This window comes from Hemiscyllium ocellatum, chromosome 20 (assembly GCF_020745735.1).
Source record: "Hemiscyllium ocellatum isolate sHemOce1 chromosome 20, sHemOce1.pat.X.cur, whole genome shotgun sequence".
NCBI lineage: Eukaryota > Metazoa > Chordata > Chondrichthyes > Orectolobiformes > Hemiscylliidae > Hemiscyllium > Hemiscyllium ocellatum.
In genome coordinates, this window is record NC_083420.1 from 10,575,296 (window position 1) to 10,596,607 (window position 21,312).

General features: G+C 43.9%; 1 protein-coding gene across 1 annotated transcript in view; it reads left to right on the plus strand.

The window, feature by feature from the left end:
- The first annotated feature begins 17,129 nt into the window (after positions 1–17,129).
- The window catches only part of emp2 (epithelial membrane protein 2), a 48,251-nt gene continuing 44,068 nt past the window's right edge, over positions 17,130–21,312 (plus strand). Inside the window, exon 1 of the mRNA XM_060840499.1 lies at positions 17,130–17,281. The gene's annotated coding sequence lies outside the window, so the exon portion shown is untranslated. The remainder of the gene's footprint in view (positions 17,282–21,312) is intronic.

Genomic DNA, 21,312 nt, shown 5'->3' on the forward strand with positions numbered 1-21,312 from the left:
AAGTGGAGTTGAAGATTATCAGTTCAGCCATGATCACTTTGAATGGCTGAGCAGAGACTCAATGGACTGAATGGCCTATTTCTGTTCTGATGTTCTTATGGTCCTACAATTCGGTGAATGCAGAACTCAAACATTGCTGAGAGGAGGGGCAATGCTTTAGTCTTGCACTTATCAGGACTAATGCAAGAATGCCAAACATCAAATAATCATAACAACAAAAGAGCTTTGTGCGGGCTGATTGGTTGGCAGGTTCAGTGTGGATTAGACTTTCCAAACAAACAACCTTCTGCGTTGCTGTGTTACGAACTTCTGTGATCGATCGGAGTTAGGCATTCTTGTAATTGTCCTATTGGGTGCAACAAGAAAAGCTTGGTGAACATGCTTCCTTTCGCATCAGTATTCTATCTTGTGAGTGCCTCCAATGGTCCCACCAAGACTCTTAGAGAGGTCACTCACCGTCCAAATGAACAACTCTTGCACACTTCCCCCATTTGTGCCTGGAATTCGTAATCGAGATTGTACAATTAGCAGAGGATGTCCACTTTGCATATTTAGAGCTGAAAATGTGTTGCTGGAAAAGCGCAGCAGGTCAGGCAGCATCCAAGGAACAGGAGATTCGATGTTTTGGGCATAAGCCCTTCTTCAGAATTGCTTATGCCCGAAACGTCGAATCTCCTGTTCCTTGGATGCTGCCTGACCTACTGCGCTTTTCCAGCAACACATTTTCAGCTCTGATTTCCAGCATCTGCACACCTCACTTTTTCCTCGAAAATTTTAACCTACTGCGAATCCTCTTGCAAGGATGCCTTCCTTGAAGAAGCTCTCTTCCTCTCATTCCTGAAGAAGGGCTTATGCCCGAAACGTCGAATCTCCTGTTCTTTGGATTCTGCCTGACCTGCTGCGCTTTTCCAGCAACACATTTTCAGCACTTGCATATTGACTTTACCTGTTCCAAGTGTGGAGGAGCCGCAGTTGCACTGGGGTGGATCAAGTTAAAAATCACACAACACTAGGTTATAGTCTGACAGGTTTATTTGGAAGCACTGGCTTTCGGAATGCTGCTCCTTCATCAGATTCATCACCTATAACCTGGTGTTGTGTGATGTTTAACACTGTTCCAGGTGGACAGGCTGCTGTGCTATTCTGAGGAGTACAGCAGATGAGCCTTGGCTCTGAGATGGATCCCCGAGGTACATTTCCCAGTTTTATCATTGGCCACCCGTTTTCAGATGAGATATGGGGGCCACAGGTTGGATGTGGCACACCTCCCACCCTTGTATTTCAAAACATGTCATTGCTAGAGAAGTCCTTTGACAAGTTGTGAAATAAAAATATTAAGTTCAGCAAAGCTATTTCTTAAAATCAGTAGCTGTAGGTTAGACATGCCACTCACAGAGTATAAAAATAACCTCTGAAGCGGCATCACTTAACCTTGTCAGATGTATAATTGCAAAAACAAAAGAAAAATCAATACAGGAGTACAACAGGAGTTGCCCTTAATGGGATGGATTGTAGGTAGTCAGGATTGAGGACTGAAAAGCTGAAGAAAAATGAAAAACATTTAGAAATCTAAAGGAATTTTGATGTTGTTTTCAAGCTATGATAATCCAGGAAATAATTCCATGGGATTTAGGTATTGTTGGTTGGGCCAGCATTTATTGCCCATCTCTAGTTGCCCTTGAGAAGGTAGTGGTGAGCTGCCCTTTTGACCTGCTACAGTCCATTTGGTGTAAGTAGACCCATAGTGCCCATCCATTAACTCCACCTATGCCTCTTGCAGCGATGGAAAGGCTGCCAACATCATCAAACGCCCTTTCCCACCCCAGTAATACCCTCTTTCAATCTCTTCCATCAGGCAGAAAATGCAGAAGCTTAAACACGGACACCAACAGGTTCAAGAACAGCTACTTCCCTGTTGTTGATAGACTGTAGAATGGACCTGTCTAATTCCAAATCTAACATTAAGCTTGCTTTTGTGCACCTCTTGTGCAGCTGTAACCTTGTGTGTCTCGCTGTGTCTACGCACCTTATGAACTGTATGTTTTTGTTCCCTATGATCTGCCTGTACTACTCACAAAACAAAACTTTACACCATACTTTTGACAATAAATCAAATCAAACTTCCACAACTTTGACTGACCAACACTGAAGGGAATGATGACATAATTCCAAGTCAGGATGTTGAGTGGCTTGGAAGGGAACTTACCTTGCACCCAGAAAATTAATGTATGTGCTAAAATACCCTTGCTAAATAAACATTTCAAACTAAACTACAAAGTGCCCAATTGTGATTATGGTCAACGTTGTGCAAATGATGTAACAAAAATATCCGTGATCAAATGCATTGTTTATGTTTTCATTGTTAAATAGATAGTAGTTGATTAACAAAAGGCCTGTGCAGTTTCCCTGTTTTGATACTGCAACTGATGTGTGTTTTCCTGGTGACTGGTAATGACAAAGAAGCCAGTTTCATTTCTCTGTCTTTTACTAAACTGACATCCAAATACAAAAGAAACGTCAATGCTGAAAACTTGAAATAGAAACAAAAATGCGAAAAATACTCAGCAGTTCAGGGAGCTTCTGTGGAGAGAGAAAAATGGGTGGAATTTAATGGCTCCCTCCTTGTCAAAGTGGGCTCAGAGTCAAGGGGTAGAGCTTGAGCTCTGTCTGACTTGGTGTGAGGGAATGGGAGGGCATTTATGTACTACTTAAGGGCTTCAACCCATTGCCATTGATACCCAACCTGAAGTGGAAATCTCTTCAGCCCAGAGGTTGCAGGTAGGGGAAGTGTTCCTCATTCACAGGCACTCTGTGCAGATTTTGTTTTATTCTTCATTACTGGGATGAGGATGTCATTGGCCAGGCCACCATTTATTGTCCATCCCTAATTGTGCAGAAGGGGCAACCACATTGCTAGGGCTCTCGAGTTACATGTAGGCCACACCAGGTAAGGATGGCAAGATGGTTTTTTCCAACAATCGACAATGGATTCATGGTCATCGTTAGACTCTTAATTCCAGATTTTTGTTGAATTCAAATTTCACCAACTGCCGTGGCGGGATCTGAATCCAGTCTCCAGAACATTACCTGGGTCTCTGGATTAGCAGTCCAGCAATAAAACCAGGAGGCCATCCCCTCCCCCCTAATTGAAGGACTCAGCATCAGGAATGAGGGACTCTACAGGACGCCCATCCCCTGCCCTTCTTAGTAACCCTGTTCCCCCAAGCCTTATTCTGCCTACATTGACATCGTCCTTTTGCCAAATATTTCCGCAGGCTCCATTGTATTACTAGCCAAGACCATTGCGCTTGGTGGAGCAATTGGCACTGGAGGTTTGCTAGTCTCTGATTATCTGGCGGTTCTCAGAGGGCTAGATTTCAGCCCCACAGTGAGTTTGACTGGGCGGGAGGCTGGATACTGCCCGGGTATGTCCCTGTCACCCATAGGCCTCAGAGGTCTGTGCAGAAGAGAAAAAGACATTAGAGTGAACAGTGGGCAGTGAATCATCCTGGAGATACATTGACAGCCACAGTCATAAATCACCTATCACTCTTTCTCCTCCTTTATTCTTCTTCCAGTCTTGCACAGCTGAGTTGCTTATGGTACCACAGACCTGGCTCCAACTACAGTCCCTTGTATTACTGGCACCCTCACTTACTTCCAAAATGGAAAACCAATGTGTAAATCCCAGGCGACTCTAGCAATACCTGCCCACATCTCTTGGATTGCTTGGCCGTTACTTTTCAACTTTCTGCCTTCAGGCCCTTAAGCTGTGGTGTGACCACTTCTCCGAATGTGTGACCCACATAGCTCTCAGTCTTACAGATGTGCCACCAGTGGTTCCAGCTGCACTTCAAGCTCCAGCATTCCCTGCCCCTATATGTGGTCAGGTAGGAAACTGGCATTATCCATGACTTCTTAGATATTACAATCCACACATTCCACTTGACTAGTTGCTCTGTCATATCTTAAATTTACTTCTTCACATTGACTTGAGTCTACATTGGATTATTTACTTTCAAAGTCTAGAATTTCCTATAAAAAATAATACACTCATTGAATTTGTAGTAATTTAATCCTCCTCAACTCTGTCCTAACTGGGTGACCGCTAACTTTGAGATTATGCCCCAGGTCCTAAATTCCCCCGCAAGAGAAACCAACCTTTCCACATCAACCTTTCATGTCAAGTCCTCTTGTATGCTTAAATACGATTATCTCTCGTTCTCTAATCTTCAGGTCAAAATTATTCAAACCCTCCTCATAAGACTGTCTCTCCATACCTGGGATCAATCCAGTGAACCTTCTTTGGATTACCTCCAATTTGCCAGTATATTTTTCATTCAATAACAGGATTAAAACTGATCACAACATTCCAGATGAAGTCTAACTATTGTCTTGCATAGTTTTCACAAGCCAACCCTAGTTTTATCCTCCATTTCCTTGGAAATAAAGGCCAAAATTCCATATTCCTTCTCTCTTATCTATTGAACTTTTATTGTTTGGTTAAAACCCTGAAGGGGTTATTTGAAGCTTAGACATCATCAGCTCAAATGTATAACTAATCAAGGAAGAAGTTATCAAACTCACCAGATTGGGAATTTAAAGAAACAGGCAAGTTAAACCTGTAGATGTGATGGCAAAGCAAACAATCTCTGCTGTTTGAGTAAAGTGATGGTGTTGGAAAAGATGGCTTTACATTCTTAATATATATTTCAACATCTCTTAATTGTATCACATGTAAATGGCTTGTATTATTCTATGTTTTTCTTATCTGCTTCTTTTTATTGTTAAAAACCGTAGTATGCATTTCAGTGGAAGGCCACTTCATTAAACAATTAAAAAAACATGATTTATTAATCCAGGCTTATATCTGGGATCTGATTTGTCTGGTAATAATATCAGTTGGGTTCATGCTAACGTTCACTACAAAAGGAAAAAAAGTATCTCCAAAAGGCAGTGTGTGTTAGACAGAGAGAGAGAGAAAGAGAGAGAAATGAGACAAAACATCATAATGCAGAACTAGAACCTTTCAGAACTGATTCATTTATCTGTTGGTATTAATCCAGGATGTCTGTTTAATATGAGCTAACCAGTGCCTACTGACATTGAACACATGTTGTTCTTATCTTTCTTATCCTTCACTACTCCTCTTTCATTAGTTCTGTTCCTTGCATATCAACATTTTCATACAGTCAAACCACAATGTGTTCCAGTGGGTGTGCACGTTCCTTCCTCCCTCAGGATTCTAACACAAGCACGTAATGTTACCTTTTTGTTTTTGATGGCACTTCAGGAATACCCTCAAGGCCTCACTGGTGAAGTGTGGCATTCCCACTGACACCTGGGAATCACTGGCCCGAGACCATCCTAAATGGAGAAGGACCATCCAGGGAGGTGTCGAGAACCTCGAGTCTTGCCATCAGGAAAAAGCTTAAGCCAGGGGAAAACAGCATGAGGAGTGCGCTGCCACACCGACACCCCACCTACCCCTTCCCGCTACTACCTTCTGCCTCAAGTGTAACGGAGCCTGCGGTAGCCGCAAGGCTCTGTAGCCACCTACGAACTCACCCTGAGATGGAAGAGAGTCATCTTCATCTGCAAGGGATCATTGATGATAGCTGATGGCCCAATTTATCATCATTTACTTCTGTCTTGTGAAGTTGAGTTGCTGTTTGTTCATCTTGATCCAGCATCCTCAATAATTTAGTGAATTCAGTGTATCTAAACTACAAGAACTTTCAAAGAAATGGATCAAATAAACAACCTTAGCTTCTAAAACCCTTATTTGAAACAATGTAAAGGAAATACTAAATATATAATTTTTGTGCTTGGGGTTTCTGAAGCTTCACTTGCTCCTACTATTATTCAAGTTTCTTGAGGTTAGTGGGAATGTGGAGGTTGATGTTCTGACAACTGACCAAATCATTCTGATCTAATTTATGGGGAAGTAAGAAAGGAGGTATATGCACTCATTCAATAGAAGACCTATATCAGACTGGAAATGTTAACTCTGCTTCTCTACGCACAGATGCTGCTGAATTTTTCCAGCACTTTCCATTTTCACTTTTAATCATACCATCATTTGCACAACATTAGTGTGCCCAGAGTTTACTGCCAAGGAAATCTACTGGAAATTGGAAACAACAATTGGAAATAGAAGAGTAGCCATAAAGGGAGGTGAAATGAGGACTAAAGGTAGAATAGTAGCAGTTTATCCAGTTGGGAACTAAATCTAATACACGTAGAACAAACGGAGCAGATATCCTAAAGGAGGGTCATTGGTCTTGAAACATTAACTCTGCTTTCTCTCCATGGATGCTATCAGACCTTCTGAGTTCCTCCAGAAATTTCTCGCAAGTCAGCACAAATTGTGTTGACATCTCCAAGTGATGTCTATAAAGTTTCAGAAGACATTTCAGAAGAAATTTACCAGGACATGGCTGCGTATGGAAGATTTAAGTCATAAAAAAATGTTTGTTAGGCTGGGACTATTTTCACTGGAGTGGAAGAGGTTGAGAGGCGTCCTTGTAGAGGTTTATAAAATCATGAGGGTTATAGATAGGGTTAATGGCTGATGTCTTTTCCCCAGGATGGTGAATTACAAGTCAAGAGGGCATACTTTTAAGGTAAGAGGAGAGAGATTTAAAAAAGACATGGGGGCAATCTTTTTGCACAGGGGGTAATTTGTGTGTGGAATGAACTTCCAGAGAAGTGGTGGATGCAGGTACAGTTACAGCATTTAAAAGACATTTAGAAAAGCAAATTAATAAGAAATGTTTGGAGGAATATAGGCAAAGCGCAGATGGGCGGGACCAGTTTAGATTGGGATTATATTTGGTGTGGGTTGGTTGGATGGCAGCGTCGGTTTCTGTGCTGTATGACTCTATGACTCTACAACTAACCTCAACACCCAAGCGTAACAAAGCAGAAAAATCACCACAATGTTCACTTTGCAGTGACTTCTGCTGGAAATGCAGAGGGGAGGGAGGACTTGTTTGTCATCTCCACCCCTTCACTTGCTGGCAACAGTCAGCTGTGAAGAGTGTCCTTAAGGCTGAAAGATGCTGTGAAGGGTTTGTTAGGGTGAACAGTGTAAGGTTTCTGGATGCGGGTTTCACCTAATGTTGGTCATTAGGTGAAACTTCTCCACTCAAGAGAATTGTAGAGTCATGGAATGGCTTGCCACGATGATGTTGGGAAGCAAAGATCTTGGCAGCTTAAAAGGAAGGTTACATAAATATTTGCAACAGCAGGAAGGTACTTGCTGAAGGGGATAGGGAAGATGAGGTTTGTTTTGGATTATCCTAAAGAAAAGCAGGTGTAGGTACAATGGATTGAATGAGGCCTCTCTCCCATTGCATGGAAGAGTGAGCAAGTCCCAGGCAACTATAGCCATCAGACAGTTAGCATCTTTCAGAGAGAAGGGTGGGAGCAAAATTGATGGCAAAATAAAAACCAAGAAAGACTTGCATCTACATAGCAGCTTCAATGACCACCCATATCACTTAACAACCAATTTAGTACGTTTCTTTTGTAATGTAGAAACTGTTGCAATGTCAGAAGCTCAGCAGCCATTTTGTGCACATCCAGCTCCCATAAACAGTTGTGATAATGACCAGAGAATCTGTTTTCTGTGAGGTTGATTGAGAGATAAATAGAGGTCAGAACACCATTGAGTCATAGAGTCATACAGCATGGAAACAGAGTTTCTGTCCAACCTGTGCATACTGGCCACAATCCCCAGCCCCACCTCCCTGCACTTGGCCTATATCCTTCCAAACATCCCTTATTCATGTACTTATCCAAATGTTGTAAGCGTACCCGCATCCACCACTTCCTCTGGAAGTTCATTCCACACACAAACCTCTTTATGTGCATTACCAATTATGTCTTTTATAATTTTTTTTTCTCTCATCCTTAAAAATAGGCACTCTAATCTTGAAATGGTGAATAAATAAATAACTCCCTTAACTTCTCCTCAAAACAGTGCCCTGGGATCTTGGATCTTGTATCTGCGCAGTTTAACATCAAGTTTGAAAGACAGCATCTCTGACAGTATAGTGCCCCCTCAGGACAGTGTACAATAGCACTAGCTTTAATTTTGTACTCCAAAGTGGAACTTGAAACTGTGGTTTATGACTTTGAGACAAGACTGTTACCTACTGGCGCACTACCACCGCCAAGAGCAATCAGGTGTGGGCATGAAATGTTGATCTTGCCAATGAAGCATGCATTCCATGAATGAATTGACAAACATTCTTTTTACAAGTTACCATACAACGTTACTGTTGGATAGCGGACCGGTGCGCATGTGTTAAACATGTGTAGAAGGAGTTATGTCAATCTGACACATCACCAAATCTTTTTAGTGTTTATGAGGCAAGTACTTTAAGCAACAGCACGTTATCTATCAGAAGTACTTGTGAGTACGGCGGACTTTAAGCAACAGCACGTTATCTATCAGAAGTACCTGTGAGTATGGCATACTTTAAACAACAGCACGTTATCTATCAGGAGTACTTGTGAGTATGATGTAGTATTTGCAAAGCAGTTTCCAGCTCTCTATTCCAAACACTGATTTACACACCACATTAATTGAATATGATTTTATATATAAATTGGGTCTTTTTTATGTATCTGGAAAATGTCTTGTAAGATGGCATTATTCTCTTGAATACCAACTATGTATTCCACATAGATTATCTTACTCAGCATAGCTCTACTGTACGTGTATTTCATGGGTTAAAATGTGGTTCTGATGTTGTCGGTTGTGAAAACAATTTAACCTGTCGCTGATCCCAGTCTCACCTCTGTGCAGTTTTTAATTGATGCTTTTGTTACGCAATTTAAAGTAAATGTAAAAACATTGAAATAACTGGCTAAATATTAAAATATTCCAAAGAGCTGCAGATGTTGGAGATCTGAAACAGAAGCAGAAATTGCAGGAGCAACCCAGCAGATCTGGCAGCATCTGTGGATAGAGAAATAGAGTTAATGTTTCCAATCCCGTGACTGAAGAAGTGTCACTGGACTTAAAATGTTAATTCTGGATCAGTGGTGCTGGAAGAGCACAGCAGTTCAGGCAGCATCCAACGAGCAGCGAAATCGACGTTTCGGGCAAAAGCCCTTCATCAGGAATAAAGGCAGAGAGACTGAAGCGTGGAGAGATAAGCTTGGGGAGGTTAGGGATGGGGAGAGAGTAGCATAGAGTACAATTGGTGAGTGGGGGAGGAGATGAAGGTGATAGGTCAGGGAGGAGAGGGTGGAGTGGATAGGTGGAAAAGGAGCTAGGCAGGTCGGACAAGTCCGGACAAGTCATGGGGACAGTGCTGAGCTGGAAGTTTGGAACTAGGATGAGGTGGGGGAAGGGGAAATGAGGAAGCTGTTGAAAGTCCACATTGATGCCCTGGGGTTGAAGTGTTCCGAGGCGGAAGATGAGGCGTTCTTCCTCCAGGTGGTGAGGGAGCGGTGGTGAAGGAGGCCCAGGACCTCCATGTCCTCGGCAGAGTGAGAGGGGGAGTTGAAATGTTGGGCCACAGGGAGGTGTGGTTGATTGGTGCAGGTGTCCCGGAGATGTTCCCTAAAGCGCTCTGCTAGGAGACGTCCAGTCTCCCCAACATAGAGGAGACTGCATCGGGAGCAACGGATACAATAAATGATATTAGTGGATGTGCAGGTAAAACTTTGATTGATGTGGAAGACACCTTTAGGGCCTTGGATAGAGGTGAGGGAGGAGGTGTGGGCACAGGTTTTACAGTTCCTGCGGTGGCAGGGGAAAGTGCCAGGATGGGAGGGTGGGTCGTAGGGGGGCGTGGTCCTGACCAGGAAGTCACGGAGGGAACGGTCTTTGCGGAAGGCGGAAAGGGGTGGGGAGGGAATATATATCCCTGGTGGTGGGGTCTTTTTGGAGGTGGCAGAAATGTCAGCGGATGATTTGGTTTATGTGGAGGTTGGTAGGGTGGAAGGTGAGCATCAGGGGCGTTCTGTCCTTGTTACGGTTGGTGGGGTGGGGTCTGAGGGCGGAGGTGCGGGATGTGGATGAGATGCGTTGGAGGGCATCTTTAACCACGTGGGAAGTCTTTTCTCTTCACAGATGCTTCCAGACCTGCTGAGTTTCTCTACTAATTTCTGTTTAGAATTAGTTTTATATGCTGACCTTAAGCAAACTTCTCCCTGCCTGTAGTTTCTTTGAGTTTACCTTGTTTTCCAAACTGTAACTATAAAATATATATAATTCTGAGCTTTCTTGCCAAGTGATCTGACTGCTACAGAGAAATGTTGTGCCTAATCTGAGGTCTTGTGTGTGGATTCGACCTTGATTTCTGCTTCTACTGTTCATCTAGCTCATCACACTCAGATATATTAACGTTTATTGCCCAGTCACCCAACATTATTTTACAATTTTTGGGTGGCATGGTGACTCAGTGGTTAGCACTGCTGCCTCATGGCACCCGGGACCGGAGTTCAATTCCAGCCTTGGGGGACTGTCTGTGTAGAGATGTACAGCATGGAAACAGACCCTTCAGTTCAACCTATCCATGCTGACCAGATATCCCAACCCAATCTAGTCCCACCTGCCAACACCCGGCCCATATTCCTCTAAACCCTTCCAATCCATATCTCCATCCAAATGCCTCTTAAATGTTGCAATTGTACCAGCCTCCACCACATCCTCTGGCAGCTCATTTCATACACGTACCACCCTCTGCGTGAAAACGTTGCCCCTAATGTCTTTTTTATATCTTTCCCCTCTCACCGTAAACGTATGCCCTCTAGTTCTGGACTCCCTGACCCCAGGGAAAAGACTTTGTCTATCCTATCCATGCCTTATAATTTTGTAAACTTCTATAAGGTCACCCCTCAGCCTCCGACGCTCCAGAGAAAACAGCCCCAGTCTGTTCAGCCTCTCCCTGTAGCTCAGATCCTCCAACCCTGGCAACATCCTTGTAAATCTTTTCTGAACCCTTTCAAGTTTCACAACATTTTTCCGATAGGAAGGAGACCAGAATTGCATGCAATATTCCAACAGTGGCCTAACCAATGTCCTGTACAACCGCAACATGACCTCCCAACTCCTGTACTCAATAATTTAACCAATAAAGGAAAGCATTCCAAACGCCTTCTTCACTATCCTATCTACCTGCAACTCCACTTTCAAGGAGCTATGAACCTGCACTCCAAGGTCTCTTTGTTCAGCAACACTCCCTAGAACCTTACCATTAAGTCTATAAGTCCCCTGCTAAGATTTGCTTTCCCAAAATGCAGCACCTCGCATTTATCTGAATTAAATTCTGTCTGCCACTTCTCAGCCCATTGGCCCATCTGGTCCAGATCCTGTTGTAATCTGAAGTAGCTGTCCACTACACCTCCAATTTTGGTGTCATCTGCAAACTTACTAACTTTACCTCTTATGCTTGCATTTAAATCATTTATGTAAATGACAAAAAGTAGAGAGCCCAGCACCGATCCTTGTGGCACTCCACTAGTTACAGGCCTCCAGTCTGAAAAACAACCCTCCATCACCACCCTCTGTCTTCTACCTTTGAGCCAGTTCTGTATCCAAATGGCTAGTTCTCCCCGTATTCCATGAGAAATAAGCTTGCTAACCAGTCTCCCATGGGGAACCTTGTTGAACGCCTTACTAAAGTCCATATAGATCACATCTACTGCTCTGCCCTCATCAATCTTCTTTGTTACTCCTTCAAAAAACTCAATCAAGTTTGTGAGACATGATTTCCCACGCACAAAGTCATGTTGACTATTCTGAATCAGTCCTTGCCTTTCCAAATACATGTACATCCTGTCCCTCAGGATTCCCTCCAACAACCTGCCCACCACCGAGATCAGGCTCACCAGTCTATAGTTCCCTGGCTTGTCTTTACCGCCCTTCTTAAACAGTGGCACCACGATTGCCAATCTCCAGTCTTCTGGCACCTCACTTGTGACTATTGATGCTACAAATACCTCAGCAAGAGGCCCAGCAATCACTTCTCTAGCTTCCCACAGAGTTCTCGGGGACACCTGATCAGGTCCTGGGGGATTTATCCATTTTTAACTGTTTCACATTCTCCATCTGCACATTCTCCCTGTGCGTGCGTGAGTTTCCTCCGGGCGCTCCGGTTTCTTCCCATAGTCCAAAGGTGTGCAGATTAGGTGAATTGGCCATGCTAAGTTGCCCACAATGCTTAGGGATGTGTAGGTTAGGTGCATTAGTCAGTGGAAATATAGAGTAATAGGGTAGGGGAATGGGTCTGGTTGGGTTACTCTTCGGAGGAGTCAGTGTGGACTTGTTGGGCTGAAGGGCCAGTTTTCAGACTTTAGGGATACTATGAACCCTCCCTCCCTTTTTGATTTCACCTTCAGTGCAATCTCACTTGATGGTGGAAGAAAGTATGTCCAGAACAGTTTGAAGATTAACTTGGGACATCTTTCCAACATGTGTCAATTGCAGGTGATAAGAATGTGAGTGACTCCCAGCCAGTCAGCTGGAAAAGGACAGTGCGGTATCTTGCCAAGTGGAACCACGGATCTTGTTGAGGTATTTTCTCCATGTGGTGTGGCCTGAATTATGACGTGGAGTTTCTGTTTACCGAGAGGACATGACTTCAGATCTTCTTCCAGGAATTGCCAGCCATTTATCTGGGCCTGATGAAGGTTTAAGAAAAGGTCACCTCACACCAGAGCTATGCTGGTGGGGCTGTGGCTGCCATAAGGAAGACATTGCTTAGGGTTGGGGCCATGAATCTGGGCTTTAGGTGGCTGGCAGAGGGGAGGACTCAGAAGGCTGAGGTGACCAGATTTGGGGCTTTAATGGTTGGCGGAGGGGTAGGTTGAATGACACTGATTCCTGTCGATCTGAAGCTCGACATTGGCTCTCGGAACCAAATCTTCCTTTGGGCCCCTCACAGTCACATAAATCATAGAAAAGACCACTCAGCCCATCATAACTGTACCAGTCAAAAACAATCATATAACTATTCTAGTCCCATTTTTCCAGCACTTGGCCTATAGCCTTGTATGCCTTGGCATCACAACTCAAACCTAAATATCTCTTTATCGTTATGAGGGTTTCTGGTTCAACAGATTCCCACCACTCTCTGGACAAAAAAATAATCCTTCATATTATCCCTCACCTTCCTACCCCTTCCTTTCTTGGTCATTGATACCTCCACAAGGGGAGAGCACCCTGTCTGCCCTGTCTATACCCCTCTTAAGGTTTTATACCTCAATCATGCCGTGTCTCAATTTCCTCTACTCCAAGGGAAATAACCCCAGTCTAGGCCAATCTCTCTTCATCGCCAAATCCCAACAGCCGAGGCAGTGTTTTTAAAAAAATCATTCTCGGGATGTGGCCATCATTGGCTACGCTTGCATATATAGCCCATCCTTAATTATCCAGAGAGCAGTTAAGAGTCAACCACATTACTGTGGGTGGAGTCACATATAAGCTAATAATTTCCTTCCCTAAAGGGACATTAGTAACCACATGGGCTATCATTAGACTTGTAATTCCAGATTTTTATTGAATCCAATTTCCACTCTCTGCCCTGGTGGGATTTGAACCCAAGTGCACAGAACATTAGCTGGATCTCTAGATGGTGAAGCCCGTGCCTCTCCAGCCTCATCGATTTCCTCTATAACCTCTCCAGTGCAATCACTCCTCCCATAATGTGAATTCCAGAACTGTGCAAAATACTCTACTTATGTCTTAACCAACATTTTATACAGTTCCAGCATCACCTACCTGCTCTTAAACTCAACAGCAACTAATAAAAGCAAGTACCTCCCCATTTTATCTACCTGTTCTGCTACCTTAAGGGATTGGTAGGCATGCACATCAAGGTGCTTCCCCCAGGGTCCTAGCACAGCCCCTCATTTGATCTGTCTTGTGAAAATTCCCTTTAAAATGAGTGGGGGGTGGATTTCTATAAAGGCATTCTCCACTTCCTCATCTTTGTCCACCACCTCCTGACAGGAGAGATCTGCACTTTAGCAATGGACCCTCCATAAAGGGCTGCTCACTTATTTCATCAGGGATCCGGGGGTGGACAGTGTTGCATGCAGAGAGGTTCAGAGGGTTCCAGACCACAGGTCAGTTTGATGGCCTGGAGGAAGCAGTGTTTCACACTATTTTGTCTGAGCGTCATCATTTGCAGCCCCATTTATTCTTTTTAAAGGGGTTGCTGTTAAATGTTTAGCCCCATGCTCCTGATTTGTGGGTATATTGTGCTGAGATGGGGATGGAGAAAGTGAGGACTGCAGATGCTGGAGATCAGAGCTGAAAATGTGTTGCTGGAAAAGCGCAGCAGGTCAGGCAGCATCCAAGGAGCAGGAGAGTCGACGTTTCGGGCATGAGCCCGAAGAAGGGCTGGAGAAGGGCTCATGTCCGAAACGTCGACTCTCCTGCTCCTTGGGTGCTGCCTGACCTGCTGCGCTTTTCCAGCAACACATTTTCAGCTCTGAGATGGGGATGGGCAGATTAGAGTGCCCTTTTGTGGGCTTGCTGCTATGTCTGGCCAAAATGGCCATCAATAGGTCCAGGCAACTGGTTCTAGAGAGGGTCATAATACCTGAATTTCTGCCCCTCTTCCATGGTTATGCCCATGTGAAGCATGCATAATAGACCAATAGTCCTTTGGGGACCAGGTGGGCACTGTAGGGCTAGGATATATCATCACCCCTGGTGCTGACATTTCAATTTCAATTTGATAAGTTTCTGTTGTAAGTCTCCAGTGGTAAACTTTAGAGCTTTTTTGACCCAATGTTCCACCAGGGGCTTTTTACTTGTACAATATTCATTTAAAAAGACAAGAGACAAGGTCTGCTCTTAAAAGTGGTTCCTTTTTCCAGAGTGGCAAGTGGTGTTGTTAGAAATTGCCTTGATCCCTGCCCAAGAGGGAAGAATCAGAAGCCAATACTGTACCATTTTGATCGCTGCTCAATCACTCCCATGTGTCTGTCAGTTGAAGAAACTATTGTATTCAAATATAATGACCAACATGGGATAGAGTCCAGGAAGGTTTACTGCACAAAAGAAACACAATCATTGCCTATGTGCAAGACAAGTCTCAGAGCTGAAAGGTAAAAAAAGTTGCAAGACTGACACAGTTATCAAGGAAATGAGAGAGGTTGTAACTGTGTAACTACACCTTTTACAAATTGTAAGAGTATTGTCAGTGACATTTTATGTTAACTAATACAGGTCTCTATTCAGGTGCATTGTTAATGGTTACCATTTAAATCAAACAAATAACTTCTCTATTTTGAGATTTGTACCTTGATAATTTAACAATCAATGTTCAATATGCTTAGATTGCTTTTTGTCATTTGTATATGATAACATATTTGTGTGTTCTCCATCAATTTCTCCAGAAAGTTTGCAGCTTAGATCACACCCAAAAATATAAACAGTGGTTTGGCCTTTTAAAGTTAGAGTATAGGGTGGAGCCACAGCTAGGATTGATTCATTCATCCCAAAGAAGTTTGTTACTGTTTGGTAACATGGCAACTATGATGATTGATATTTTTCAAAAACTCTTGATCGAACAAGTTTATTTTAATAGACCATAAATTCATTTATGTTGAAAAATAAAGATTTTGTTGAAAATGCCTCAAAATCATCAGGATTCTCTCTGGAATATCAATGTAAACAGGATTTTATACTGTATGAGAATGGAACACTAGTTGTTCAGTGGAATCTGGCGCAAGTGTTGCCATGTAGAATGCACCAATTAGTGATGACTGACATTTAACTGCCAATCTCTGCTCAAGTTTAAACCAGACAGTTGGCTCTGTTTGGTCAATCTGTTCTAATCAGGATCCATCTGCCAACTAATCAGCATACTGCTCATACAATATGAAATGTTGTTTCCTTAATATTAATATTTGTGCAAATGTCCTGATGTGTAAGGCTGAAAGATTCAACGAAATGCGTCTTGCATTTTAACAATGCTCAAGTTCTTTAATATCACACACCAATTCATAAATTGTTGGTAATGAGGATTATATGTGGTCTCTTAGTGTTGGTAGGGTTAAGGAATCTTTGATTTTAACACCTTTCACACATGTTTTTCCTGAATATTCCCTGGTGATGTGTTGGAAGGAGGGGGCACTGATAAGGTAGTGAAGGAAGTCCAACCAGGGGAGTCCATTGTCATTCCATTATACACCACTGGCTATTGCCAATGACAGGACGTTCGACAACCCCTTATTGACCACTTCTTGCTCCAGTGGTCATTTTGCTCCTGTTGCAAAGCCTGCCATAGTATTGGGTAAAACATGCTGCCATCTCATCAAGTCCTGAGTATTGGGGGTGGGGGGAATCCTTCTTTATGGCTGCTTGATGGTTCACGAAGGGGCTTCCCCTGTAACAATGGTGAGACCAGCAGCCAACGTGCTGCTAGTGTAGGGTTGTTCCCTCTGCTCTTCCCAATTGCCAGGACTGCCCAGCCGGCCTTGACCTCTCCGACTGACCCCACCTTCTCTTCAAGATTCTCACCTACCTCTGAACGAAAAAAAAGCTTCCCTCAATCCCTCTATACCTTCTGCCTTTCCCTTAAAATTATACCTGAAAATGTGTTGCTGGAAAAGCGCAGCAGGTCAGGCAGCATCCAAGGAACAGGAAATTCGACGTTTCGGGCATAAGCCCTTCATCAGGATTCCTGATGAAGGGCTTATGCCCGAAACTCGAATTTCCTGTTCCTTGGATGCTGCCTGACCTGCTGCGCTTTTCCAGCCACACATTTTCAGCTCTGATCTCCAGCATCTGCAGACCTCACTTTCTCCTTAAAATTATACCCCCTGTTTATTGACCCTTAGACTGGAGGTGGGAAACAATTGCTTCCTATCCACCACATCCACATCCCCTCATAACCTCATACACCCTTCTCTTGTGGTGCAGTGGTAGTGTCCCTATCTCTGAGCCAGAATTCAAATACCATCTGCTCAAGAGGAGTGTCACAACAGATTGATTATAAATATTCATGCACCTTTTCTGTTGTCAGAGGATCAATTTAAAAAAAGTGTATCCTGTACTGTTTTGCTGGGAAGTTAGTCTTGAGGAGTGCACTAAGTGAATGAGTGCAGGGAGGGTGTGACTGACTAGATTTGGGGAATGCCTTACGCGGTGGCCATACACGAGTGAAGTTGACTCATCGCCGTTTAATAACTGACATCACTGGGGAGACGCCTCAGAAGCCAGACTTTGAAAAACACGGTGCAATCTGTAAAAGCTCACTGTCACAGGCTGAGCTTGGGAGTTGGAGTCTTCCCTCTCCATCGTGTGAGTACAGTTGTAGTATTCAAACTTTTACTTTTGATGGTGGTGTAGGAGGGAGAAGTAAATAAAAGAGGATTCTGACAATTTTCAAACGTTGTCAGTCTCGAAGGAAAATTTCTATATAGTTGGGCTCAGATTGATGGGATGAAATGTTAAATATTTACTGCAAGAAATGGGTCGATGCTCCTGCTTTCCTCCAGCCTCTGAATTTGTATTTGTAAACTTTATTTGCAAAGTTGAAAAAAAGAGACTCCAATGTTTGTTACACTTCATTGACGGTAAAAGGTAATTCCTGAGGTTCGATGCAGACAAGTTATGGGGGAATTTTTGTTTTCCCTCCCCTTTTCATGTAAATTCAAGTTTCCACTCTACTCCCCGGTAAAATTGCAAGTTTTTTTTTCCTCCCCCGGATGTTTGTACTTGCCCTGTTCCCCTGGGGGACACGGTTTTAGGAGGGGACTGAAGTTGTCCGTCTCTGCTGAGGCTTAGACCCCCCCCTTGCATAAGGAAACCCTTTCATGCCTTATTTTTTTAAACCACGACAAAGTTTAAAAATGTTGGCCATGACTTTTTGAAACTCTTCGTGTTCCTTGGATTCTCTGAAGGATTTTTGAAAAGTGTGTGTGTGTGTGTGTGTGGGGAGGGGATGAATAATTTTGCATCAGAGCTTCATTTCAGCAGATAACCGTGTTTTGAATGGGTGTGGCTACTCCGTGTTTATCCAAAAAACAACAGCGTCCATTCTCTCCAGAATAATGTAAAATTACTGTCTTTCAAAATGGTAACGGGGAGTGACACTAACGTTTTCCCTCTGCGTCTTTTTTTTTGCCTGTAGTTCCTGTGGGATTAAACTTTTGCCCACTGAGTTGGCTTTTGGATTCGATCCTTTTTTTTTAAAGAATCCCCAGCTGCAGCAAAGGTAGAGTCACCACAGGGCATCTACCTCATTAGAGAGAGATGACTGGTGGTGGTGGTTTAACCTGAGGGTCAGGTGAGGTTGAGGAGGAGAGTTACTCAGCCAGATGTGGGAATTGAACCACGATATTGGGTTCATACTGCATTGCAAACCAGCCAACCATCCATCCAACTGGCTCCCTTAATCTAACGTTAAAGGAGCGGGTGAAAGTACTGATAGTTATTATCCGGGGAGTGGCATTGTTTGCTGTAAGAGATGTGGGTGAGCAATTTCCTTTAGTCAGCTCCCTGGAGTCTCAGGATCGAGCCCTTACCTCAGGGTGGGGTTTGGGAATCCTTGGCTGTGCTCCAAGGCCCCTTACCTTCACTTTGGAATCCCTGTTACTTGACGCTGAAGTTGCAATGGGTGAACTGCCAAGGAGATTTTGGCCACTGATAAACACCCATTCAGTCCTTGCTGTTTTCTCTGTTGCTCGTGCCATGCAATGTCAGAAATGACCACCTTGTTGTGAGCTTCTGGAAGGCTGCTTCCCTATCCAGCTGAAAATGCCAAGTAACTTCCAACGGTTCCAGAACACTTCCATGTCTCGAATGATGAGAGAGTCTCATTTTGGATGACACTGAAAGATCTCGGGAGTCATTCTGAAATCCCAGAGTCTTTGTTTGAAGAACTGAACTTTTTTTTTAAAAATTTTTTTTTATAATATTTGTATTGGAATATTTCCCAACAGCAGATTGTGGAACATTTTCTAGGCCAAATGAAAAGCAGCAATGTACACACAGCATTCCAAAGCTGCAGGGCGTGTCAGTCAACATAGTTCCTATGGTATAGGGGAATGGTAGTGCACTGAGCTTGGGTGGGACATGCAAACTGATGATGAACTCAACAGAATACTAACTGGCAGTGTGGTTTGTGAGTGGAGACTGCTAATGATTTATTTTACAGTGCAGCCTCAGCCAGTATCACCCTTCTGAAAGTCCCCATAACCTAATCCTGAGCAAACCTCGGGAGTGGAAATCTATGCAAGATCCCAGGACAGGAACCTCGTGCAGCTGATGTGGCAGTGGGAATCTTGGTCTGGGCTTTCAAGTTTTTATTTTGCGTGACAGGCGCTTGGATTCGAGATTATGACGACAGTGGGTATGCTGAGTTCCAGCCTTCCCCATGATCGCACGCTGAACTGCAACTTCCTTAAGTTTGAAAAAAAGTTTGATGAGTTTCTTCCTTTTGAAGCTGTCCCATTTTATAGGGGAAGTGGAATATTCATGACAATGAACTCTGGTAAATTAGGAATTCGAGAATGGAACTCTTTCCCTATTTGGACATCTCGAGTCTCATAATATCTATGGGAGCTGCAACTAAGGATAAAAACCAGTCTGTTCTTGGGGCCATTGTTAATCCTTTTTGAAGTTTATGCAGGCAGGGTGGGGCACAGAGGAGGAGGACACTGGGCTGCGTGGTGTAGTGGTTACGTTGCTTGGTGACTGTGTTTCTTTATCCTTATGTGGGTGGGGCTGGCAAAACTAGCATTTGCTGTTCATCTCTTTGTTACTCTTGAACTGAGTGGCTTACATGTTCAACTCAGAGGGTTGAGGAGAGCCAGGCACATTGTGCTGGTCTGGGGTCACATGTGGGCGGCACGGTGGCACAGTGGTTAGCACTGCTGCCTCACAGCACCTGAGACCCGGGTTCAATTCCCGACTCAGGTGACTGACTGTGTGGAGTTTGCACGTTCTCCCCGTGTCTGCGTGGGTTTCCTCCGGGTGCTCCGGTTTCCTCCCACAGTCCAAAGATGTGCGGGTCAGGTGAATTGGCCATGCTAAATTGCCCGTAGTGTTAGGTAAGGGGTAGATGTAGGGGTATGGGTGGGTTTCGCTTCGGCGGGTCGGTGTGGACTTGTTGGGCCGAAGGGCCTGTTTCCACACTGTAAGTCTAATCTAAAGTCTAATCTAATCTAATGTATGCTGGACGAGGTAAATTCTGCCTTCCCTAAAAGTAACCTTGCATTCCAGGTTTATACCCCATGAGCTTTTGGATTACTAGTACAGCTCTGGGAAGGCCGCCAATATAATCAAAGATCCCTCCCACCCCAGTTATAATCTCTTTCAACCTCTTCTGTCTGCCAGTTATTAGACTTCTGAATGGACCTTTCACATTTAATGTTGATCTCATTCTTTGTGCACCTTCTATGCAGATGTGACTTTTTAATCCTCGCTCTGTTTAGATTAGATGCCCTACATTGCGGAAACAGGCCCTTCAGCCCAACCAGTCCACGCCAACCCTCTGAAGAGTAACACACCCAGACCCATTTCCCTCTGTCTAATGCAGCTAGCACTATGGGCAATTTAGCATGGCCAATTCACCTGGCCTGCACATCTTTAGACTGTGGGAGGAAAACCAGAGCAAACCCACGCTGACCATGTGCAAGCTCAACACAGACAGTTGCCTGAGGCTGGAATCAAACCTGGGACCCAGGTGCTGCGAGGCAACAGTGCTAACCACTGAGCCACCGTGCCACCTGTCTGTTACTCCCATGCACTTTGTATGATATGATCTGCCAGTGCTGCATACAAAACAAACTTTTCACTGTATCTAGGTATGTGTGACAACAATACACCAAATCAAAACAGTTAAATTGCTGCCCTGCCATTATAGCTCTTGCAGACAGGTCATCTCTTGAAAATAACTTACCCCCCTCTAGCCATTCTCTTCTTAACCCTTCATTTCCAGTTCAACCTAACTGCTCACCCTTATCTCTTCCCCTACATCCTTCTGAGGGGAGCAGTACTGGATCTTTTGGAGTTCCTCATCCCTCCATGTTGGAGTGTTCTTAAGGGGAGATGTTGCTCTTCATAAAACATAATGGGAAGATATAGGACATTTGGTATAACCAGCTCCAGGCTATTCTTGTAGCTGTCCTGTCACGTGTTTGCTGGAATTGAGTAGACCAGTTTTCTGGGCCTCCATGTCAGCAGCAAATATCTCCAGCTATGGCCACATTTAGCAGGTTGGAGGTTAGATCTTCACCTGCTCTGCTGTCCATTATGTATTAAGTATAGGAGTTGGGATGTCATGTGGCAGCTGTCCAGAAAATGAGTTCACTTTTAGAATGTTGCAA